Source organism: Lynx canadensis, chromosome D4 (assembly GCF_007474595.2).
Source record: "Lynx canadensis isolate LIC74 chromosome D4, mLynCan4.pri.v2, whole genome shotgun sequence".
Lineage (NCBI taxonomy): Eukaryota > Metazoa > Chordata > Mammalia > Carnivora > Felidae > Lynx > Lynx canadensis.
Genome location: NC_044315.2, coordinates 2,210,468 through 2,229,091, shown reverse-complemented (window position 1 = coordinate 2,229,091; position 18,624 = coordinate 2,210,468).

Sequence of the window (18,624 nt, the reverse complement as noted above, 5' to 3'; positions counted from 1 at the left end):
GTTGGGAAGAAGGCTGTAACACAAAAGACAGAGACCAACACAAATAAGGGGAAGAAAAGTGCAAGGCGGGAGCATTGTGGGAAAGCTGGTCAGTGTCAGCTTCAGTTCCGGGAAGCCCGTACCTTCAGGCCACACCAGATGGCGGGCAGGGCCAGTCAGGCGTCGTCTTTGCACGTGTCCCGTGGATCCGAGAGTCCGTTCCCTGGACTGTGGCCGCACTTGCCGGCGAGGTTGAAGAGAGTCTTTCTGGAGGCATCTTTTCCGACAGACGAAGTCTCTGGGTTGCCAGGGGTGATGCAGGACGGCGTGTCCCGGGAGCACGCCGCGCAAAGCTTGCTCTACCAAACCGTGGTTATTTTTATAGGAGCAGCGAGCCTTGATGCTACGGAAGGAACCTCCCTTTACGGACTGTGGGTCGAGGAGGCAGGGCCAAGCGGGCCGGACGTCCCGTGACTGTCTCAAAGGGTGAGGGTCCGGGAGTTCCCCGGAGAATGGATCTGAGATTTAGAAGGACCAGTGGCAGTCTCCACAAGTTTTTCCAGCTGAGACTTCACGATGCCGCGAGTGAGTGTGACAACTCTGAGGACTGAGCGTGGCGTGTGCACAGTGCAAGTGTGGTAACATCACACGGCCGAACAGTGCACGCCTAACTAACAAAGCACCTGAATGGTGAAGTGGGTTTCCCGACCACCATGATGTGTGAGAGGGGCCCCCAGGTAGGAGTAATCTTCTTTAACAGAATTTTAGCCACAGAAGAAGCATTGGCCTGTCTACAAGAGGAAGCTTCGGTCCGGTGGCAAAACATACAGACCACGACAAGAACATATTTCTTTCCCTGAGGTAGGGAAGCCGTATGAGATCCATTTGCCAACCTCTAATGGTCCGTTGGGTGGTTCAGAGTCTGGGAGAAGTGCGGTTTTCCCTGGATTATACCTTGGATGTGGGACGAGCGAAGTAGGCACTTTCTGTGGCCCTGTTATCTTTTCCGCACCTGTATTGGTCCACAAGTGCCATCACCGTGTCAGGAGACCAGTGGTTGAAAGCACGTACGGTGGTGAGCAGTGGGGATTTTGGAACTTCTGTGGGCAGATTGTTATTTGGTCCACACCAGAGTTCTCTCTTACTATCAAACCAACAATGACTAGATTTCTAATACTGTTTTTCCTTTTCTGGGGCCAATTTTTGGGGTCTCTGGTCAATTTTTCCAAATTATCATTTGAGAGAACATCCCTTTGGACCAGGGCAGAGGTCTGGCTGTTGGCCTCCGAGAGAACAGCATTTGGGGCAGAAATGTCAGTGAGGTGGTTTCCTTTGGCCTCCAGGGACTCACGTCTGGAATGCCCAGGAACCTTGGTAATGGCCAGAGCAGCCCTTAAAAATATGGCACGTGATATATTTAGATACAGCCATTTAAAATTTTATCTCCATTGGAGGTAAACCTCGCTGTTGCCATACTATTTCAAAGTCCTGAGTTACTTACTGGAAGGGGTACCAGCTCTTGGTATAAATGCCTGTGGTTTTACCCTTGGCCAGGGTATCCAGCTCGAGTCCGGCATGTAACTCAGCCTGTCTGGCTGAAGTAGGCAGAGGTAAAGGTGCCCCCTTAGTGACTTCAGAAGGGGTTCCAGTAGCACTCCCAGCACGATATTTATCATTTTCATCCTTTAACTAAGAACCATCAGTGAACCATTAAAAGTCTGTATTTCATCTGCAGAGAAATTCCTGTAACTTGTCACAGGGCGTCAAAAGGTGATGTGTCAACATCGAGCAGTCGTGAGGGTCTTGTCAATGAGGGAGGAGAGAGGAATAGTGGGGTGAAGGCTGTTGCAAAAAGGAAGAGTCACATGAGGAGCAGTTAGCAGGAGGGTGGTAAGTGAGGCGACTGGCTGAAGAGTATTGAGTGTGGGGAGAGTTCAGGAGGGCTTCCACTGCATGGGGCACAAGGATGGCTAGAGGGGACCCCATGACTATTTCCGCAGTGGCCTCAACCAAGAGGGCAGTGGCAGGAATGGCTGGGAGGCAAGGGGGGGGGGGGGGGCATCCCTGAGCCACAGGTTCAAGTTGTTGGCTATAATGCCCTACGGGACAGCAGTGGTGCCCGTGATTTTGGGGTGAGCGCTCCAAGGGCATTCCCTTCCCTCTCACATACCAAGAGGGAAAAGGGGAATTGAAAGGACGTCCAAAGGCAGGGGTCGTATTAGGCTTTTCCCTAAAGTCCCCAAAGCTGTGTCATCCTGATCTTTCCAAATAACAGGGTCAGGCTGGTTGATTTTCAGGAAAGCGTGTGGAGGTTGAGCTGTAAGAGAGTTTGGAGTCCAGTTTTGACGCAGTCAGCTAGGCCAAAAAACCTCGTAACTGGTGCTGGTTTTAGGTTTAGGGATGTTCAGGGTGCCCTGCAGTCGGCCTGGGTCCAAATCTAGCCCAGGTTCTGAGGTCAGGGGCCCTAAGTATCGAACCTGAGTTTGAGCAAACGGTAGTTTTCCTTTGGTGATTTTATGTCCGTTTAAGGCCAAAGCTTTGAACGGACGAACGTTGCCTTCCTGTGAAGAGATCTGAGAAGAGGGGCAGAAGGGCGAATCCTCTGCGTATTGGAACGAAGTAGAGCCTGCAGAACACTTTCTATCGTCCGAATCGGCTTTTAAGGTTAGTGGAAAGTAAGAAGGATTCTCAGTGTGTATAACTTCTGAATTGGTGGGGAGAGAGGATGGAATTTCGAGGAAAAGTTGGACAATACAAAGGGAGGCAGCAAAAGGGAGGGAGGAGGAACATCAGAGTAAGTAGGAAGCACAAAATAGAATGGCAGAAATAAACGCGGATATATCCCCACATGTCCTGAAGACACAAAGTGCAGTTACGTGTTGTTTAGAGATATGCCCGCGGCACACAAAGGGAAGACGTGGAAGATGGGCAGACGCACCCAACACACCCGGCCCCACCATTCCTATCAGACGTGCTATCATTTTAAGGCAAAAAATATCAATAGCAGTTAAAAGTTCAAACTGTCAGGAAAATATAACAATTTTAGAAGGTTTGTGCCCAGTAACACATAAAATCTCAAAAAAATATAAAGCAGAAACTCCTAGAAATCCAAGGAGAAACTGAAAAATCTATGACCATGGTAAGATATTTCTCAACAACTTAGGAATTGAGTAACAGAAACTGGTAAATATTTGAACAACAAACCTGATCTCTGTATAGATGTATATAGAACACTGCACCCTTAAATTAGAAAATGCACATTAAGGGGCACCTGGGTGGCTCAGTCAGTTGAGCATCTGACTTTGGTTCAGGTCATGGTCTCAGGGCTTGTGGGTTCAAGCCCTGCATCGGGCTCTGTGTTGACAGTTTGGAGCCTGGAGCCTGCTTCAGATTCTGTGTCCTCCCCTCTCTCTCTGACCCTTCCCCTCTGCTCACACTCAGTCTCTCTCTCCCTCTCTCAAAAATAACATTAAAAAAAAAAATACACATTATTTCCCAAACATTTAAGGGAAAACATACAAACATCGGCCATATCCTGGACCATAAAGCTAGCTTCAACAAATTTCAAAGAATTGGTTCACCTAGACTGCATCCTTTGACTATAACTCAATTAAAATAGGAACCAGCGGGGTGCCTGGGTGGCTGAGTCGGTCAAGCACCCGACTTCGGCTCAGGTTATGATCTCATGGTTCGTGAGTTCGAGTCCCGCATCGGGCTCACTGCTGTCAGCGCAGAGCTTGCTTTGGATCCTCTGTCCCCCTCTCTCTCTGCCCCTTCCATGCTCACACTCTCTCAAAAATGAACACATGTTTATTAAAAAAATAAAATAAAATAGGAAACAGTAATAAAAGAAGATAGCATTAAGCGGGAAAAATGCCCATTTGCATAGAAATTAACCAGTCAACAATTCTGAGTAACTCGTGGACTAAAGAAGAAATCATGATAGAAGTTGGGAAATACTGACCTTGAATCTCAGTGTATGCTAGAGCTACATACTAAAAGCACCATGTAGGTGTAAATATCCAACAAAAAAAAATATATTCCCCCAAAAAGCAGAAGGCAGAACATAATAAAAATAATAGCAGAAGTGGATTAAAAAGGAAATAAGATATACCTAAAGGGGCCCCCAAAAAGTCTAAAATTGGTTCTTTTATATATAGATAGATTCTTTTAACATTTTATTTAGTTTTGAGAGACAGAGACAGAGTGCAAGTAGGGGAGGGACAGATAGAGAGGGAGACACAGAATCCAAAGCAGGCTCCAGGCTCTGAGCTGTCAGCACAGAGCAGGACGCGGGGCTCGAACTCACAGACTGCGAGATCATGACCTGAGCTGAAGTCGGACACTTAACCGAGCCACCCAGGTGCCCCTAAAATTGGTTCTTTGTGGGAGAACCAAAGAGATAAGTAAAATCAACCAGCTGACCTCTGGCACAGTTGTTCACGAGGAGAGGTAAAATACTGTAGGAGGTAAGACACTGCACTCTTACCACAGTAGGAGCCAAGAAGGAAGCAAGAATGAAGTTACCGAGATTCTTTCGTCATCATAGCAATAGTTAAAACAGAGGGCTGGCGCACCTGGGTGGCTCAGTCAGCTAAGCATCCAACTTCAGCTCAGGTCATGATCTCACAGTTTGTGGGTTCGAGCCCCACGTCGGGCTCTGTGCTGACAGCTCAGAGCCTGGAGCCTGCTTCAGATCCTGTGTCTCCCTCTCTCTGTGCCCCTCTGCAGCTTGCTCTCTCTCTCTCTAAAATGAATAAAACATTTAAAAAATCCTTTTTAATAAAAATAAAAAATAAAACAGAGGGCTTACCATGCACCAGATGTAACTCAAGATGCTCTGTGAATGTTGTACAGCAACAGTCCTGTCGTTATCCTCCTATTTCAAATGAGAAAACTAAAGCACAGAGGCCAGTGACGCCCAAATTCAAACATCGTCTCGGTGTTGCAGTTGTGACTGACTGAACCCATCAGTCTACCCACACACTTTCAGCCACCAAAGTGTCAAAATCACGGTGAGAAGAGCACGTGAGGTTGGAGATACTGTGGTCATCATCTTTGGAGAATAAAACATGTCCTCAACAGCAAACCAGAAGACAGAAGCCAACTTTGGAAGCTGGAAAAATCAAGAGCAATAATTGACCTAGCCAACCCCAGAAAGCTGAATTCTAAGCCCCAAGTGACTTCATCTGAGAACCAAGCCAAGTTTAAGAAGCAGCTGGCTCACTAGGCCCCTTTCCCCAGCCCACGGGGCTTCGTGACGGCCAACAGCCCCATGTGTTCTCTGGAGAGGAGCTCTAGGCTGAGGACTGACTTCAGCAGTGGTGCATGAGGACAAGATCATCTCACAGTGAAGGGCAAGGTCAACAAGCCACACCCACTTATAGGGCTTCCAGTAAGCTTTTCCATTCCATATCGTTAACCATGAGCAGACAACCACGGATTACCAGACCCGCTTCTAAAAGGGAAAATAAGACCAAAACAAGCAAAAACAATCAACGTGGAGGAACAAAACTATGTATAAAATAGAAAAAAAACCTTCAAAGTTATCATTATATCCACAAATACATAATCTCCAAGGATATTATGCATATACATGTGTCTCTAGAGGAAATAAGAATATGGCTATGGGTGCCTTTAAAAGGAGCATTCAGAACTAAAGAAAACGGGATGTGAGTAATTAAAAAAGCCAATAGAACGGTTGGAAGAGAGAGTCAAGGAAATGTCACAAAGGAGAGTAAAGCTACACAGAAAGAAAAAGTTAAGGAAATCGGAGATTAGTTTCAGGAATCCCAATATCAAAGATGAGGATTTCCAGAGAGAACGGGCAGCAAAGTGTCGAGAAGAAGGGACAATGTAATGCGAGTACTTGCAAGATATGGTTGTGGAGTTTATATTAGCAACAATTGTTTTTTGTTGGTGATATTATCCAAACTTTCTAAGTCCTTGTAAAATGGGGCCAGCGGGTTGTCCCCAGGCACCTGCCCAGGGTGCTCCCCTCCGCGGAGACCCCTGCAGTGAAAATGGCACAAAATTGATTTAGCTCCTCAAAATCTGCGACGGCACGCGAGCCCTGTCACCCATCCCGTGCATCCCAAGGCCTTTGGGACAGGCCGGGCAGAGACTCGGGTCTCAGGGGAGGATGGACAGTGCAGCGACCCATCCACCACTCTGACCACCCGTCCCAGGTCCTGTCTCCCCAGACCTCCGTGGGCGAGGCGGGACAATGGGGATTGGAATCCTGGGAGGGTTTGTCTTTACTCAGAAGACACGCGGGTTAGGAGAGAAGGGAGAAAGAAAAATCCCCCTTTTCTGGAAGATAAATAAAGGAGAAAAGGCAGAGAAGAATTTAAAAAGAAGGGAGATGGGGCGCCTGGGTGGCTCAGTCGGTTGAGCGTCCAACTTTGGCTCGGGTCATGATCTCACGGTCCGCGAGTTCGAGCCCCGCGTCGGGCTCTGTGCTGACAGCTCAGAGCCTGGAGCCTGCTTCCGATTCTGTGTCTCCCTCTCTCTCTGCCCCTCCCCCATTCATGCTCTGTCTCTCTCTGTCTCAAAAATAAATAAACGTTAAAAAAAATTTAAAAAGACAAGGGAGGACCCTCCAGCTGCTTCTCCACAGCCCAACGCCACAGAGGAACCTGGATCCCTGGCAGGTGAGAGGTAGGCCAACTCACACTTGCAGTCTGGGTTGCGCAGGTAGAGGGGGCTGGGGTCAGCCCGGTTTGTCGCTGGCACAGGGGCTGCCCCGCTGCCGCCTTCCGTTTGCTGATGTCCGCACACCGACAGTTCTGCACCGGCCTTCTCAGCCCCGGCAAAACCGCGGGTGTCCCCCCTGCCTTTCTAGAGCGACGGCCCCTGCTCCTTCCACACTCTCCTCTGTGGCAGGGGGGCACCTGCACCCGTTAGACCCGACGTGCAAACGCAGGCTTCAGGTGGAGCACAGGGCGGTGGTGCCCCCTCCCGGCACCGTGCTCCCCGGACCGCCCGCGGGAGTCACGCTCAGTGTCCTGGGGCCGGTTCTCAGCTTCTGTCCCCTGCCCCATCTCCAGTCTCCTCCAGAACCTGACCGTGCGCAGGCGTGAGTGAGGCCCCCTGCCACCTCCTGCCTCTGCTCACCCCCACCTTCCGGAAGGGGGGCTGCCCGGGGCACTGGCTGCTGCGAGGCCGAATGAGTAAAGGAGACCCCAGAGGGGGGATGCATCCTGGGGCCTGGGACACGTTCCCTGGGGGTCTGAGAGGGGGAGGCTCCCCAGGACTTGATGCTCAGCCCACTGAACCCAAAGGCCGCATTGCTTAGCAAATGTCTTTTCCCCCCTCTCGGCCCTGGACACGCCGAGCTGGGGTGGATGATTCTGCACGTGGTGGGCCAGACCAGGGCCAGGACCAGAACCAGGAGCATTTCGGAAGTTTCAAGTGGTTCACCTGAATGGTGCTGGTGCGCCTTTAAAGGCATTTATAATTAGGTGGAGAGATTTAATAAAAAAGAGAAGGAAGGAGGTTGAATTTGGCTAATTATCTGCTCAGATTCTTTCCTGTAGAGGATTTAATTAGCTGAACGGTTCTCGCCCAGATGTTGAAAACAAGACTATATGTTGTTAAATATTCATTTAGGACGTTGTTTGAAATGGGTGCATAATAGTTCATGTTCTAGAAGATCTGTGTAATTATCCATTCTACAGTCCTTAAACCTTGCAAATTTCTCCCAACTTTCTTTTTTCTTTCCTTTTTTTTCTTTTAGAGGGATAGCACAAGAGGGGGAGGGGCAGAGGGAGAGGAAGAAAGAGAAGCTTTGTCACAGGGCTTGATCCCATGACCCTGGGATCATGATTTGAGCCGAAATCAAGAGTCAGACGCTCAACCGACTGAGCCACCCCAGTGCCCCTCAGTTTTTACTATTACAAGCTCTTATGCATTTCCTCAAATATTGCACTATGTGTGACGAATATTTTCATTTTTAATCCAATATACTGTGTAAAAAGTAGCATGGCACTATTTTAAGTTGCATTACTTTTTAAATTTTAGAATGATAACTTTTAAAATAGGTTCATTGCCCGTCTATAGGTACTTTCATTTTGGGAGGTGATAGTCGTCCTTATCTAGTGTTATTAGTTTCTCTGCTATTATAATTGCTCGTTTGGGGGCACCTGGGTGGCTCAGTTGGTTCAGCATCTGACCTCAGCTCCGGTCATGACCTTGCAGTTCACGAGTTTGAGCCCCGCATCCGGCTCTATGCTGACGGCTCGGAGCCTGGAGCCTGCTTTGGATTCTGTGTCTCCCTATCTGGCCCTCCCCCGCTTGTTTTTTTTCTCTCTCTCTCTCTTTCTCTCTCAAAAATAAACATTAAAAATTTTTTTTCTAATAAATTTTTTTTTTAATCCTTAAAAAATAAATAAATAAATCCTCACGTTGCTCCCAGTTTGTCGTTCGCCCTCTGAGTCTCGTCTGCGGTGACTCTCTCTCCTGAACTAAGGCAGACCCATCTCTTACACGTTTATGTTTATGCTTGGAACCGCTCTTGGCCCAAACGAGCTCTCAAATGCTCCCCTGTGATTAAGGAGACTAGGTTGTAAGAGAAGAAATAGTGCCCAGACTCTACACCTAGAAGGAGTGGGGGCAGAACCGAACCCCGATCCTTCCTCAGACTCCTCCCGCTGCTCCTCGGGCTCTCTCTGACCAGCTGCCTGGCAGATATGCACCTGGGCCGGGTGGAGAGGGAGACAGGCAGCTGAGCGGTGATCCGAGGAGACCTAGGGCCTCGTGAGCCTGGCTTCCCCTCGTATACCCCCAAGCATTTCCTAACAAATACCAATCTTCTCAAGGCCTTCCTCCCGTGAAGCCAGATTCCTTGCTAATAATAGAAGACAGAGAGAAAGCAAGAGACAGCTGACTCCTTTGGCTCTTTCGCAGCTACGGGAAGGTAGGAATCGCCAAGGCCTCACTTCAGAGAAGGAACATCGCTCCCCGAGCTGCTCAGCACGGGCAGTTTCTGGGCCCGGCATCACCCTGGGTGTTTAAGAAACGGTTGGCAGGCATCTTGTCTCTCATCCCTACCAACGCCTGGCACGTGGTAAAGGGCCAGCTAATATTTGTGGATCATTCCGTGTGGACTCGCACGCTGCAGGTTGTTCTAGATACAAAGGGCGTCAGAGGGAGAACCCACCCTGAGGTCAGCAATCCGCGCCATCCCAACAGGACGGCCGCTGGGTCCCCTGCCACGCAGCCCAGCTCTGGTCCCTTCTGGCTCCAGCCCTGGGAAATCCAGAACATTCTTCACGAGCAGATACGCAGGGCAGGTCCCCGACAGGGACGACATCGTACCAGGCAGCTGGGGCTCTGCCTGCCGGAGTCACGCCCCATCGGCTGGGACTGTCATCTGGGGAAGGGTAATGGGGGACACCGGGACTGCCGGCTAGAAAGATGTCTACGTATCCACACACCCGAGTTGGCCTGGCTTGAGACCCAGGGTGCTGACGTAGACCCGGTTCTAGAGTGTTCGGCTGAAGCAGGAGGCCCCCCGGGCCTCAGCTGGCAAAGGAGGACAAGCAGGTGGACGTGGTGACACAGAGGCCACGGCAACATCACTCACAGAAGCCCTGGAGATCTGTGTGTCCGCCTTTCCTCAGGGACATCAAGTGTGGGCCCGACAGGCCGCGGGGCTCAGCTCCTGCTCTCTCAGGGCCGCAGGGTGGTCGATCTCTGGCATCCGTCTGACTTAACACCTGCCCCTGCTTGTCAGTTGGGCACGACTAGTGTTTCCTCCTGTGTAACCTCGAAGGTGTGGTTCCGGCGACCAAGAGAGGTCTTCATGACTTCCCCATCCCTGAGGGCAGGACCACCGGCTGTCCAGGCGGGGGGAGCACCCTCCCCACACCCCTTCTCAGTGCGGATGGGTGGGTGTTGGGGGGCCCAGACTACACTGTGGACCGGAGGGAAGGGACGCAGCTCAGGCATCCTCCCTGTTTCTCTCTGCTGAGATGCAGCCACTTGATGCCGCACTTTGCACTAGACCCATAGGGCTCGTTCTCAAGAAGTCTGTTTGCCCAGCACCAGGGACACGTCCAGTGTCCAGGAGGAAGCCACACTTGGCTGGACATGGGGACGGGGGAGCGGTGGGGGAGGAATGAGTGTGCGACCCTCGTGAAGGCCAAGGCCAGGTGGAAGGAAGCAGACGCAGTGCATGCGAAGAGGGACGAGGTGCTCCTCGTTCTTTATTGGCCCTTGTACAAGGCAGCCCCGCCCTGTCCCCAAGCCCCCTCTAAGAGTCTACAGGACATTGTAAGTGCTCTGGGTCTACCGATGACTTGAAGGCAGGTCGCATGGGTGGTAAAAACAAAAAACCCCCTTTCCTCCCATCTGAGAACATCCCCCTGGATCCTCCGCTTGCCTGTCCCTCTGCACTTTATGACAGACCCCGCTCCCGAGAGGTATGTCCGGGACACCTCTCCTCGCAAAGGACGCAAACCTTCATTCCCTTTTAATTTCGCGTAGCATTAAGCGTGCAGGGGAACCGCTGCTCACTCACTATCTCCTACCATTGGAGCTGAAGTCATTTCAACGTTTCGCTGTAGCAGCAGCTCCCAGCATGGCCCCACAGCTGCGGGATTGGGGGCCGGGGTGTGTGGGGGCCCCGGGGCCTCCCTCAAGCATCCCGTGTCCCAGGGGGGTGGGGAAACTGCTCCCGACGCCCATGGGCACCTGCTCCGGTGCGGGCTGGGGCCAGGGCTCCGTGGGAGGCAGGGGCCATGCTGGCCGCTCCCAGGGCCCCGGGGGCTGGGGCTGTGGGGGCAGCACGTCCGGCTCCAGTGAGGGCGAAGGCCGCCAGCCCCACCACGGCTGCGGCTGCGGCTCACTGGAGGCGGGAGGCTGTTCCCAGCCCTGCAGGGCACAGTCCCCGTAGGGCAGGAGCTGTCCCAGGTCCCCCCACTGAGCTCCGGTTTCTTCCGGCTGGGAGAGGGGCTGCAGGGAAGCAGGAAGCGGACACACGGCTTCGGGGCTGAAGCCCAAGGGAGAGAGAGAGAAATCTCCGGAAGGCTCGCCCAGTGCGCTGCCTGGAGTCTCCAGGTCATGCAAGGCCACGTTCTCGTCCACGACAGCAGCGTGCCCCGATGGGATGGCCTGGCCAGAAGTGCCCTCCGACGCCAAGAAGTGGCCAGCGGCGCTCGGGGCCCCCACAAAGCTTGGCTGGCAGGCGCAGTGGGGGGCGCCCCCGCCGTGCTGACCGGACCCCGGCGCCTGGGCACCTGCCTCCACGCCTGGCCTCCCCTGGTTTCTCTTGGGGATTCGGGCCCTCCGGTTCTGAAACCAGACCTGCAGGGGCAAGGATGGGCAAGGAAGGGGAGACGAAGAGGAGACACTGTAATAAAGCCAGTACAATCATCATCACCGCGTAGCCGAGGTTAGCCGGCCACCAAATGAAACTTTCAGAGTTTAGAACGAAAGCAAAATCCTTGGCTCGGCTGATCAAACCATTCCCTGTGTGGCCCTCCCTCGCTTCCAGGCACCTCTCCCCAAAGCACCCACCTTGTACCCGTGCACACGCGCACACTGACGGACACTCATGGACGCACCAGTGCTGCGGGGAGGCTGCCTCGGGGAAACGCTGGCTCTCGCCTGCCCGTGCTAGGGTAGGCGGCTATTATTGGGCCTTAACATGATGCCTGGAGGCTGGCAAAGGGGAGTCCCCGCCGTGGAGGGGCAGTTAGAGACCTGTCCTGGGAGCATTCCAAGGCAAAGCCAAGGGAAGCTGGAAGAAACCAGCCCCTCCCACGACAAAGGCCAGAGACCCTGCCCAAATAAGGGAAAAAAGGCCCCAAACCCTAGTCCCCTCCCCTAGTAATTAATATTCCACCCCCGGTTAACAACTATCAATATAAGACAGAGCCCCAAACTCCGTGGTCCTGGAGCTCGCTCACATCTCCAGAGTTCGCTCTTTTTTTTTAATTTTTTTTTAACGTTTATTTATTTTTGAGACAGGGAGAGACAGAGCATGAACGGGGGAGGGGCAGAGAGAGAGGGAGACACAGAATCGGAAACAGGCTCCAGGCTCCGAGCCGTCAGCCCAGAGCCCGACGCGGGGCTCGAACTCACGGACCGCGATATCACGATCTGAGCCGAAGTCGGACGCTTAGCCGACTGCGCCACCCAGGCGCCCCTCAGAGTTTGCTCTTAAACAAACTTTCCTACTAGCACCGTTCAACCACTGTCTGGTCTGTCCTTGAATTCTTTATGGGGACGAGACCAGAGCGTGTGGTGTTGTCCAGGGGTCTCCACGGTCCACCAGGCAACACTCACACTCTAGCTCCCGCGCCCTCTCCCCGATCCTCCATTATCCGATAACCATGGGGGTGCTGGTCAGAGCGCACGAGCTTGCAGTCTTGAGCTGAACGAGTTCCGGAGGCCTCATAGAGCGGGGGGGCTATAGCTAATGATATTGTATCACAGGGGCGCCTGGGTGGCTCAGTCAGTTAAGAGTCCGACTTTGGCTCAGGTCACGATCTCATAGATCGTGGGTTGGAGCCTCCCAGCTGGCCTTGGGTCTCCCAGCTGTCTGTGCTGACAGCTCGGAGCCTGGAGCCCGCTTCGGATTCTGTGTCTCCCTCTCTCTCTGCCCCTCCCCCACTCACCCTGTCTCTCTCTCTCAACAATAAATGAACACTAAAAAACTTTTAATGTATCGGAAAACGGTGAAGGGCCAGATCACCTGCGACCAGGTCACAACAGAACCCCTACAGCCATCAGCTTCGACCATGCCCACCCAGGACCCGCTTTCAGCTCGGGACCAGCAGCCCAGCCTGGGCCCCAGACCAGGACACAGGTGTCCCTCCGGCTGACCGCGCTGGCGTCCGAGTACCCACACCTTGCACCGGCAGCTCCCCATCCCTGCCTGCCTCTGAGGCTCTGCTGAACCCGCGACGGGGCTGCACCCCGCCAAGATCACCCCGCAGCCTTCGCCTGCTCTGTCTGGGTGGTCCCCTCTCCACCACACAAGGAGTAAGATGGTCGCCCGTGAGTAAAGCCTCTTTCTGCCCAGGTTCAGTGTCCGGTTCCTCTGGGGGTCACCTGGGTCAGGTGGTTCCACGCCCCTCCCAGCAGCGGTCAGCCAGGCCTCCCCTCCACTCTTGGAAAACACAACAGAGGCCTCTTTCGGGGCCCAGCCGCCAAGCGAGGCCTGAAGATCCCACAGAAAGATGGGACGTAAATAGGCAAAACAACTCCCAGGATTTGCTTGCCCCAGGGGGAGAAAAAAAAAAAAAAAATCCTCCGCACAAACTGCAAGACAAAAGCCCGATCCTCCAGCAGGCCGTTCCCAGAACTGCCACCTGGCACCCTCCCACACACACCCTGGCCCGGGGCCAGGCCCAGGTGCCGGCCCGCAGGGTGCTGGTGCAGCCCATGGGAGCCAGAGCCTCTGCAAATCCTGGCCCCAGCACTCTTGGCCCCGGGAACTCACTCACTCGCCACCCAGGCGCCAGCCGGACCGAGAACGCCAGGGTTTTCCTTCCGGATCCGGGAGCCGCTTGAGCCGAAACCTGGAACCCCCCCCACCTCACCCCGAGCACTGAACTTCTGTGGCCAATTCTTTCTCCTGGGGAAGGTCAAGTTGTGCTTGGCATGGAGGGCTGTTTGGGCTGACGGGTTCTGGGAAGGTGATCTAGTCCTGAAGGGCTGTCTGCCCCTCCCTGAGTGAGGTTTCCAGGCCCGCCGATAAAAGGCCACTAAATCTAACGTCACAGGCTTGGGGCTTTCACTAAGCTTTTCTGTATCCTGGTTCTCTTTGTAAGGTTTGGGCCAGCAGGGGGCTTCTAGGACAGATACTGACGGCTCAGGCTATCTATCGCTTCTAGAAATAGGAAGCCCCAAGGCTTATCTCTCAGCCCCTGTAGGGTGTTTTTGGTAACCCTTCTCCCCTCTGGGCTGTGGTTTAATTATCTCTGGGGTTAGGTCAAAATTTTTTAAAATTAGCAAACCCTTGGGGCACCTGGGTGGCTCAGTCGTAGAGTGTCGACTCTTGATTGCGGCTCAGGTCACGGTCTGTGGGATCAGGCCCGCGTCAGTGCGGAGCCTGCTTGGGATTCTGTCTCTCTGTCTCTGCCCCTCCCCCAGTCAGGCTCTGTCTCTTTCAAAATAAACAAACATTAGAAAAAAAATAGCAAACCCTTAAGCATTGTTCGTTCTCATGCAGCAGCCTGTGATCCGTCCCACCACCCTCATCAAGGACCTCGAAAGCGGCTGGTAAGAAATGGGGGTGGTGGGCCCTGGAGGCCAGTGGGGTGACCCTGAGTCTGCTGCACCCGCGAACCACCTGGGGCGATTTCGGAACTCCAGGGCCCAACTCGAACCCAGACTCAGTAGATGGTCGGCTCTCCGGGAGGGCTGGGCCCACAGCACACGGGAGGGCAAGGGTCAAAGGGTAGGGGTCGGCATGCTGGAGTCACCTGGCAGTTTTAAAAACTTCTGCACACCTGTTCACTCCCAGAGATCCTGATCACAGTCTGGGATGAGACCCTGGTGGTCTCAGATTGAAAGGCGCCTACACAGCAGAATCACCCGGGGGGGCTTCCCAAACAACCTTCCGTATCTGCACTCCACTCTCGACGACTTGGGTTTCATGCAGGACAGCGGCCCTCAAACCCAGGCTGCACCCGGCAGCCTTCCTGGAGGCGGGGCCCGGTGCCCCCAACACTGAGACCCAGACGACCCCGTGACCCGGGCCCCCCAGGATCCCTGACATCCTTTCGGGATCGCTGTTAGCTCACAACGCTTTCCTTTACAACACCCAGATGTAATCCGCCTCTGCCTACTTCACACCCCACTTTCTCGAGGGTTTCTCAGAGCCCTCGGCAGAGGGGAGCCCCACCCCTGCTCTTCCCACCTCCTCTGGCAATCTGAGTAAATTTTCTGGCTGTGACAATATGGTTGCTTATCTTGAAAAGTAAGTTTCGGTTTACACGTAATGGGTTTATTATGTTTTTTTTTTAATTAGTAAATGTTTGAAGATTTCTCTTCATTGCTAACATGGTAACTGTTTGGCAGATACAACTCTCAGATCACCAGTTCAGGCTCTACCCCTTGCCAGAGCTGTAACCTGTCACCAAACCTCCGTCATCATTGTCCCAGCCCAGCTAAAGGGCATAATTAACGCCTACTCACAGGGGAACCGAGAGGCTTAACGCCAAGCGGGTTGTTAAGCCCGAGCTAGAACAGGCGCTTAGTACAAGGTTCCTTGCCCCCCTCGCCCTCCCGTCAGGGAGCAACCGGTCTGTAGTCACCTGGATTCTGGGCTCAGGGATCTGGGTTCGTCGAGCCAGTTCTTCTCTGGCAGTGATATCAGGGTATGAGTCCCTCTCGAAGGCCTCGATGAGCACCTGGTACTGGGTCTTGCTGAACTTGGTCCTTTTGCGTCTCCGACCTCCCTGGGGCGCTGGGACAGATTCGCACCCAGAAAGAGGAGGTGTTAGTCTGACCCCACGTTTAGGTCCGTTTTGAGACTCGCTCCCCGTCCAAGTCAGCGTGCAGCCTCCCCAAGACGAGGTGTCTGCCTGCAGACACAGGACTCCGGCGCCTCTGAAAAAGCCTCCCAGTCGTCCCGAGCTGCTGCCCCTGGCCGGTGCCCCAGGCGGACATGCTGGGGACCCTCCCTGAGCTCCCGCACCGACGGCTGCACCTGCTCTCCCCACATGAGCTGACCTCCCCCCCCCCCCCCCCCCCATCCCCGGCTGCGGGCTGCGGGGGCATCTCGGAGGGCTCGGCCGCTCCGGGATGGGCACGACTGGGTCTCCCAGCCTCCGACTGCCCACTACCTCTGCTTGTGCCCAAGACACACGAGTGGGGAGAGAGGCCAAAAACCACAAGATAAGGAGACTTTCTGTGCAAAAGCCCAGCCCAGGGGATTTCTGTCTGTCAACACGGGTTTTTTTCCCCTGTGACCTGGGGAAGCTTGCTGGTCCCCAACCCCGGGCCGGGCAGAGCGGGCTCCCCTCTGACGGGATTTAGGTCAACACAGAATCCGCTGTGGAGAAAAGCCCGCAGAATACACGGCCCGGGGGAAGCCGGGCTCCCTTCCCTCCTGTCCTCCTCAGGCCCCACAGTGCCAGCCAGCAGCCCCCACCAGAGGGGACTTGTGGACTGAAAAATGGTGTCGCCCGTGCTCCTCGAGGGGGCCTTTCCGGGTTTGGTCCGGGGTGTTGGTCTCTCCTCCCAGGTCCCCAAACCAGACGTCACGGTGAGCAACGCCTGAGCAACGCCTGAGACCTGCCTGGACCCCACTGCCCGGCCTCTCCGGCCACCACCCCCACCCCCAGGACCCCCCCTCTAGGACTCACGGTCTGAAGACATGACCAAGCTGGAGACTGAAGCAGGTCAGAGGGATCTCGGTAAGAACTGCCTCCCTCTCTCCCACCCGCCCCAGGTCTTATAGAAAAGGCTGAGGGTCCCACCCAGTTAAGCTCCTGGTTAGCACTTTGTAAGACCCACCTCCCTTAATACTATCTTCTCGGGAAGCGATGATCCCAGAGTGGTGCCAGACCACCCATCCCTCAACTGCTCTGGGCCCTGCAGGGCTGCGCAGGGCGAGCGCACCCGCATGCGTCCGGCTTAAGACAGGACTTCAGGCTGCCAAGTGCAGGCTCTGCCGACCACGTGCGTTGCCAGTGGGTGCTGTTTTGAGGGGCTCGGCCACCAGTGAATCAAGCAAAAAGAACGTCAGTGAGCACCTGCCGTGCAGCACAAATACGCGCCCCCTGCCCAGACCCGCGCCCAGAGCAGACCGGGACCCACACTCCTTGCTCAGCTGCCATGGAACCCTCCACTGCTGCTTCCTCATCTGTACCCTCCGAATCGTAACGGGCAAAGTGTGACCACGAAACGAGCTTCTCGTAAGGCAGCTGCCTCTGTGCCTGCCCGGCCCCCAGAAGGTTCGGATTTAGGTGGGTGCCGTACGTCCGAGCCCCCTTCTCTTGAACCTGGGCGGACGGATCAAGTCCCAAGGGTTTTAGTAATTTAGTAGTGTGTAAATCCACGTAAACAGGACGGCCCCGTTGCGACGGTCCCCACGCTTGAGGTCCCAGGAGAGGCGGGGGAGCGCAGAGGCTGCAGTGTCTTCGGTGGAAGGCTTATCTCACTTTGGAGATTAGCAGGGCGGGGCGTTACTTGCAACCACGTTTTAATGGACGTCAGGTATTGCCTTTCAAACTGTGTCGGGTTTTGCTCTGTTTTGTTTCTGGCTGGATTAATTTGCAAGTGAAAAGTTCTGGGACGTCCTCGTGAGGTTGACTCCGACGAGCAAAGAAAGAGAAAGAAATTATTTTCACCCAAGTCTGTGCTGAACTGATAGACGTCAAGTGTCCGAGGGGGCAGCCCTGAGGAGATGGAGGAGCTGAGAAGCTGCGTGGGACTGTCCTGGGGGCTGCTGAGAGCCACTGGAAATGCCACGTTCGACTCCCCAGAGAGTCCCGGGAAGCCTGGTCCTCGAGCTGCAGGCCGCGAAGCTCGGGGGCACAGGAGCACTGCCCTCCTGGCCTGCTTCGAGGGCCCAGCTGCTGTCCGCCCCCCGACAGGGAAGAAGCAGGCCACGAGTCCAGAGTGCTTCCAGTCGTAAAAGGCACCCCCGTTCTGGTCAGAAACGATCCCCAAAGCTGTGTGTCCTTGAAGGACGTGCGCAGGGTCTCTGAGTGTGCTCGGCATCAGAGAGCCAGCCTGGGAGGGACGGAGCCGCCCGACAGCTACTAACGTCTCCGCTCCTCCCCTGGGGGACGGACACGCCAGCTACAAGCTACCTCGGTCCCCCCACGCAGCCCCGTGTTGCCCCATGCCGCCCTGAAGCCACCACACACCACCCCACAATGATCCCAAAGCTTCACATAAGCCACTGCAGCCCTACAAAGACCCTATGAGGCCCCCCAGCACCCCACACGACCCCCAGCGCCACTGCCGGCCTTTCCGCCCTTGAAAGCTCTCCCTTCTTCTCTGGCCTCCCGCGGTCCCGTTGAAGACCTCCGAAGTCCGAGGAGCCCCGCCGCCCGTGCAGGGGCGAGTGGAAGAGAGAGGGGGTCCCGAGGCGCAGGCGTAAGAAGGGCCGGGATACGTGACCCGAGCAGGTTGGCACAGGAGCAGAAGTTCTAGAAGGGTGTTCCGGGAGTTGGTGGTAGGAAAGGATGGATCCGGGGACGGAGGGGGCTGTTCCGCAGAGGGACTCTGGGGTCTGGCCCCCTGGCAAAGCCCCGTAGCAAGCGGTCCTCACCTCCGCTCACATCCCCGTTTCTTCCAGAGCAGAGGTCAGGCCCGGGCCCGCGACAGACGCAGCCCTGGCCTGTGGCCAGGCCCCTCCCCTGCCGCAGGCCGTGAGGGCGTTTCTGTCCGGCAACCCACACGTGGCGACTCCAAGCTGGGATGTGCCGTGAGCGGGTTCGCACTCTGCTTTGCGAACACTCGAGACACACAATGTGGAGCAGCTCAGCGATGTCTGTATTCGTAACATGGGCCAAAGCAACGACACGTTTGACGCACTGGGTAGACTAAAAGGTATCGCCAAAATCCGTGTCACCTGTGTTCTGTCGCCGCAGAAGGGAGCCCGGGACAGTGGACGCTGAAGCTGCCGCCAGACCTCGCCGCTGTGTGGGCAGAGCTGGGGAGCCGGCCCCGGCCCTG